Source organism: Rhipicephalus sanguineus, chromosome 5 (assembly GCF_013339695.2).
Source record: "Rhipicephalus sanguineus isolate Rsan-2018 chromosome 5, BIME_Rsan_1.4, whole genome shotgun sequence".
Taxonomy (NCBI): Eukaryota; Metazoa; Arthropoda; class Arachnida; order Ixodida; family Ixodidae; genus Rhipicephalus; species Rhipicephalus sanguineus.
In genome coordinates, this window is record NC_051180.1 from 85,437,871 (window position 1) to 85,444,742 (window position 6,872).

General features: G+C 44.4%; 1 protein-coding gene across 1 annotated transcript in view; it reads left to right on the top strand.

Annotated features, from left to right (window-relative positions):
- The window catches only part of LOC119393937 (uncharacterized), a 635,915-nt gene that overhangs the window by 256,549 nt on the left and 372,494 nt on the right, over positions 1–6,872 (top strand). The window lies entirely within an intron of this gene.

Here is a 6,872-nt window from a genome sequence, read left to right on the forward strand (position 1 = left end):
AGAGAACTGTATCCTACCATTGGCTTGCATTGTCGCATACTTTGCCCCTGCTTTACCGGCATACTTTTCAGACAGAATTAATATGTCGACGCACATTTCTCATTTTGACACTCTCTCTATCGGACACACGCGCGATCTTAGCTTTGTTCGGTTATCGGAATGTGATGGGTGTAACGCCATAAAAAGTGTTCGCACTACTGCCGAAGCGGCTGTTGAACCTAACGCGTACAGTAGACAGTAGACAATGGCAGCTATAGATGTTCCGGGCTTGTTTGGAAAACCTACAAATAGCAGCGTGCTCTCGCAAATTCTGACCTCTTTGCGCCTCCATTATCATAGTTAATAGGGTGTTTGTTTCGCTTATTGCAATCGTGCCTACAGTCGAATTTTATCAGCGCTCAGTTTTTTTCCTTCTCTCTTTTGTCTATCAAAGCTATTGTTGCACATCAGAAGTGACTATGCTTTTGTCTGTGTCAGTCATCCTTTGTTTGGACCATCCGCATTGGGCCACACACGCATAAAATAACATCGTTCCCTTTACTGTAATCCATTTCTATCTTTCAATCGAACAGCTGGAAAATTAGAGCAACGTCTTCCCCTCTCCTCTTTCCTTTAAATACTTTGAAACAAACATCCTTATTTTTTTCTTTTACAAAAACTTACACGAGCAATACAGCTCTCTTTCGGTCTTGTTGCCGTTACTAAAAGCGAAGAATACGTTTAAAAGTTACATTTCGCCAACTTTGACTAGTTTAACCATATATAGGTCGGCAAACTCACTCATGAGTCGACTCACTCAGACTCACTCAGACTCAGATCGAGCCGTGAGTCTGAGCCTGAGTGAGTCCGGCTGAGCAATACATTGGTGAGTTTGAGTGCGAGTGAGTCCGGTTGAGAAAACGTTTAGTGAGTCTGAGTACGAGTGTGTCTGGTTGAGGAAAATTTTGGTGAGTCTGAGTCCGAGTGAGCTCTCATTGCAAAATATAATTCTTGAGTGAGTCTGAGTGAGTTTAAATATTTTTGCCGACCTATTTTTGCAGCCATATTCCCTTTCTTTTGGTGCCTTCAGTGGGTTTCAGTGCCAAAGACCTTATTCTTGAAATTTTACAACTTTATTAGAGATGCAAAACGATAACACAATTAAAATTGTGATATTTATCTATTAATTTTTTTTTAAATCACCATTTTATCTCGAAACGATTTATCGCCTTCGTCTCCTTTCTACATTTCTTCCTGTTTTGCGTTTGCACTACAAATTTGTAAGCTTAATCCCGGTTTATTGATTGTGAATTTGCCTGCTTCTTGGCCAAAACCCACCCTCCGTTGTTTTGCTCCGCGGCTAAGGTGTAATGCTGCTGATCTCAAGGACGCGGGTTCGATCCCCGGCCACAGCGCCCGCATTTAGTTGCGGAATGAAAGTAGTAGTAGCAGTAGAAAACTTGTTGCTTTTTTGCTTGTGAAGTCTCAGACGGTGGTAGCCTCAGTCCAGGACCCCATTTGCCGCTTCAATCTGTCTGTCCCGGCCAGCCAGTCTTTCCTGGTCGTCCAGGGCTGAGTTGGAAAGAACGGCATTCCCACAGGGTATTCGAGGCTGGCTGGGTGGTTTGGGGAATTCCCACGTGGAATGGTACAAGCTTTCCTCCACAGCAGTAGCGTAGCCAGAAATTTTTTTCGAGGCGGGGGGGGGGGGGGTCAACTATTCTTTATGTAAGTTCGTGCGTGCGTTTGCGTGTGTGTGTACGTAGTACTGGTTAGCTTCGCGTGTGGTGGAGAGAAGGTTCTGCGAGATAGTCTGTAGCGCTGTATACTCGTTTACTTTAGTGTTATCATTTCCACCTTGTATCCATATGGGCTGGCCTTCCGCCGGCGCCCGGAAGGTGAGGCCTCGGACTGTCACATGAACACACTCATTGCCAGAGAGAGACACGTGCCCAGGTGTCCAAACAAGGTGGATTAGCGGCCCGTCTTGGTTTTGGTGGAGTATTTTACGAGCAGTCTGAGAGATACGGTCTTGTGCGTCGACATGTGCTTTCTGAGAGATAACGCCCGTGCACTCGGATCCAGGTGCCCGTTAGAGAACTCGTTGTTGGTCGAAATGAATCCGGAGTCCCCCAATACGGCCTGCTTCATAACAATGCTATGGTTCTGGCCCGTAAGACCTCATCATCATCATCATCATCATCATCATCATCATCATCATCATCATTATTATTATTATTATTATTATTATTATTATTATTATTATTATTATTATTATTATTATTATTATTATTATTATTATTAGTTTTCGGTGAAACCCCCATAACGGGTATGGGCCATTGACGAGGAACAGAACGTTCTGGAATATCCTAAATATTCTTTAAAATTTCAAATCCGTCCTTATCTCCGTCAGAAAGCCCAGCTGATAGTCTGACCACTTGCTCGTTAATAAATTTCATTTATACGATGTGTTAATTTTAATCCAAATTTCCAGTGTTTGTTTAGCTTCATAGGTCCTGCCGCCCGGTTGTTGGCTCATCCCTTTTTGTGGGTTAGCGCCATCAGGAAGAGGATATCATCACAACCATAATAATCATCATCATCATATTAGCAATTCTTAGCCAGTCCACAGTGTGGGCGCGAGCCATATGAGAAGGAAATCATCAGCCCCGTCATCAACACAGCCTCAAGCTACGGACCGAACTCGCCGTGGTTCTGGTCAAGTATTTGGCGGTATTTCCTGTTCTGTGTTTTCTTGCCGTACAGTCTATTCGTTTTATTCTGTTTGTATCCTGTCAACGCAAATATGATATTTTGTCTGTATATTCTACACAAATGTGTTGATTTCATCGCCATGTCCGTAGGCTTAGCTCCTGGACAGCTTCGATTCCTTCGCACGATTTGCTTGCGGAACTATTCTTACGCACTGCGAACCAGTAGAGAACTCGTGGATGTGTCCCTTCACTCACAGAAGAGATCGAGTAAAAAGGGCGTCTTTTTGTCCCACACCAATAATCGTCATCGGGCTAGCTTGCGTTTCCTTTCTTGAAAACTCGGCGCTGGCCACTTTCATACCAAGAATGCTATGTCACGCTGATAGCGCACATACCGTTCCTGACCAGAAAGTGCCGGGCGCGCGGCAATAATGCAAGGAAAGGAAGGCAAAATAAATGACGATTATTGTTGTGGGACAAAATGACGCCCTTTTTACTTGATCTTTTCTGTGAGTGCTATGATGGCGAGTGACTATAAATTATGCCGAAGTAGTATAGATCGGGCGATATATTTCCCTTTGCAGCATATGCCACCGATGTTTCCGCAATCTAGCCGGGCCGGCATATTCTTTGCGGCTCGTCAAAGTAGGCTTGAGTTCAGGAATTAAGAGATATGTATTTCCCATCCAGCTGCCCATTTTCGAGATCAACAAAAACAGTAATAAGACAAATTTTACTTCAGCTCTGGCTATCATAACTTTTCCAGACATTCTCTTATTCTACCACGAGGGCGCCTTTTATAGCAGTTGACAACTTTATTATGGTTACAAACCGATAGCTTTATTAAGATTTAAAACTATTTATCTCTCACTTCTTGATTTTAGGTGACTTTAACTCGAAATTTACGCAGTTCTATTTTCGTTTGCGCGTTTTTTTTTCTGTCACTCTCGCTGTATTTCAAGATTATTTTAGTTATAGTCTTGATAAAGAATACGCGAAAAACGCGTAATGCATTTGCTCGGAACAGAGGCGCAGCCAGACATTTATTTCGGCGGAAGAAGGGCGAGGTGGCGGTGAAAAGAATTTCTTAACAAAGAGAGGTGTGGGACCTCTTTAGAGGTTCCTACCGACTAGGTGGAGTCTGTCCCACTCCTTTTTATGTGTGCTCATGCGTGTTTGTATGTGTGCGTGCACATATATACATACAAAATGCAAAAACTTCGGGGTGAGGGGGTTTGAACTCCTCGAACCCGCCTCTGGACACGGCAACGGCTTGTAAACAAGAACAGAGCTATACGTGCAGCCCTTTCTTCCTAGTAGTGAGCCTTATCTGCATTTCTAGGCCAGTTTCCCGGTTTATGACGCTTCTACAGATACTTGTTGGAGGAAAGCCTGTCCTTTTTTTTTCTTCTTTCTTTCCGTGCTTGGGAAAATCGGCTGCCGCCGGAGCTGCAAGAGCGGGGTAATCTATACGGGATGTGCTTTTGAAGCGCAGCTGTTTTATGGTTAACAATCTATACTCCACTCTGCTTCGGAAGATAACTAAAGCGACCTTTAGGCTGATAGCGACTGCTATATCGTAGTCTACGAATGGGGTGTTGCTAGGGTTGCCATAGCCACGGTTTAGTTGTTTAGCATATGATCGACCCAGAACGCTTACTTTTAAGAAATAATAATAATAAAAGAAAACTTCAAGAAAACCTCTTACGCCTCGACTTTCTACCCTGACGAAAAGCATTCAAATTGGATTTATGTTGATGTTAACTGCAAATGACTACCCAGCGCAGTGAGTAAATGCCCGCCGCTACAATGAACGGGTTGTATTGGACCAAACACCAGGCGCGACATACGCGAAAGTCTCTTTGAAAGCGATGAAATTACTTATAAAGGCCCAAAACAAGGCAACACCACTGTGTGACAATACTCTATGTTCGGGAACGCGCGGACCTGCCTGCGATCAGCACTGGAATTCGAAACGTTGGGACCCGTAAAGACAGTACTTCCTTTCACAAGTGTTTTAAATCATTAGTCGTACACCGCATTCGTTTTGATACGATCTTGAAGGGAACAGTAGAGCGCATCATCCGAAAATCGTATTATTCGAAGTGAGCTCCCACAAAGGTATCAAAATAGGTGTGCTTCGATATGAACTCAATTAGAGCAAAGGTTCTTTCTTCCAGGGACACTGATCCGCATAACACATCATGCGTAACAGCATCACTCGATACCACACGAACCGTAACCAACTGTAACCATAGGCAGGCACGTAGCCAGGATTTTTTTTCGGGGGGGGGGGGGGGGGGGCCAAGGCCTAATTATTCGAAAGAAAGTCTTTTCATGGCAAAAAGAAAAAAAAGTTGCCCGGGAATATAAAAGGCTGGACGAATTTCGGGGGGGGGGGGGGGGGCCCTTGCCTACGTGCCTGACCATAGGCGTGCGCAGGGTCCTCCATTAGGGGAGGGGGATGCGAAGTTTCACTGAAAAGCACCTCCCCCCCCTCGATTTGTCGAGTGTCAAAGAAGTAAAGAGTAGCAGTGGATGAATAAATGCAAATGAAACAATGACGTGCTCCTTCGCGAAGAACTGCTTCTTGGTCCACGGCAATTTGGGGGGCCGAAGTGGGAAGTAAACAGTTCTTGGAATGCAACGCCAGGGGTCCTCGGCAACCAATTTCGCCAAAAACCTGCATGGAGATAACCTAGAACCATATAGCAATGACGGGACAGGTCCATCGGACATATTGTCAGGCTATAGTTGGTGCTGCGATTTAACAAAGTGAAATTAGCGCAATAGAAGACGGACACAAAGACGAGGCAGACCAAGGACAAGGCGCTTCTAACAACTGTTTACAGTGGAATATCGTTGACACGATTCTGCATAATGCTTTTTTCTGCCTAATACGTCTTTTCTTCTTTTTATTCCCGGCCAACGTCCCTTGGAGATAATGCATTTTGGTACGTTTAATACGATCACATTTTTGCCCAAGATTGGATAATACGACAACGAAAGTGGACCTTAACCGATATATCTAGAAATTCTACGTTTATTCCTCAGTATACTAGCTCAAACCGCGTTCCAACAAGCCACGACCTGCACGTCGCAGAGCAGCTGAGACCGCAGCAGCGTCGGTTTTGCGGCGAAAAGATCACTGCCACGCTATCTTTTCGCCGCAGAAAGAAGAAATGCAGCGCAAGTAGACCAGCTACTTCAACGTTGCTCAATAAAAGTGAGTTGCTGACGGAGTGTGCATATTTTCTGCCTTTCCTTAACCTCTTTGGTTAATGGGATTTTTGCATAATACATTTTTCTTTTCTAGTTCCCGTGAAAAACGTATCGACGAGATTTTATATATAATGTATTGTGAAAAACGCCCACCAAGACGAGGACAAGCACCTGCTTTTGTCTGCCTCGTCTGTGTCCGTCTTCTTTTGCGCTAATTTCACTTTGTTAGAAAAAAAATAAAAGGTCCGCCAGAGTAATGACACGAGGCAGACTTGGCGCCCCCCTCAGACGACAAGGGGGGGTGGGAGGGGGAGGGACGCGTCCTTTCCTCTTGTAACCTTGAAAAAGTGTCATTGAAAAGAATTGCAACCTTGAAAAAACTATAGTCAGCTTGCGCGAAATTTTTTTCTTTCCTCATGGCCAGCGCAAACATGACTCGGAACAAGAAGAAAGCACAAGACAGCGCTTCCTTCCGCAAAAAAAGAAAAAAAGAATGTTATTCCGGAAATTAAAACAAAGAGGCTTCCGTTTCTTCGCTGACCTAAGCATTTGCAAAGAAGCACCAAAGTTTATGTGTCCATTGATGCGAGTACAACGCCAACGGCTATCTCGGCTCTTTCCCGTTGGTGATCTCACTGCGTCGCTGCTACTCGGCTGCGGACGTGTAACACGCTGTTCGCGGATCGCCAAAATGTTATTCAAGCTAATACTAAGATAAAGGTATTCGTTTTTAGAAACGCCAGTAAAAGTTGACTTGTTCAGTCGTACTATCCAAGCTCAGGTGGAAACGCGCGCGCGGTCGCATTAATTGTACGTAAGCGCACTGCTCATATGGGACGTTGGCTGGGAAAAGCAAAGAAACAACAACAACAAAAGAAGCTTATCCTGAAAAATGTATTATGATGGACCGTACACTAAATACTAACGAAACTCAACTGCGTACGTTTTGATGCGCAG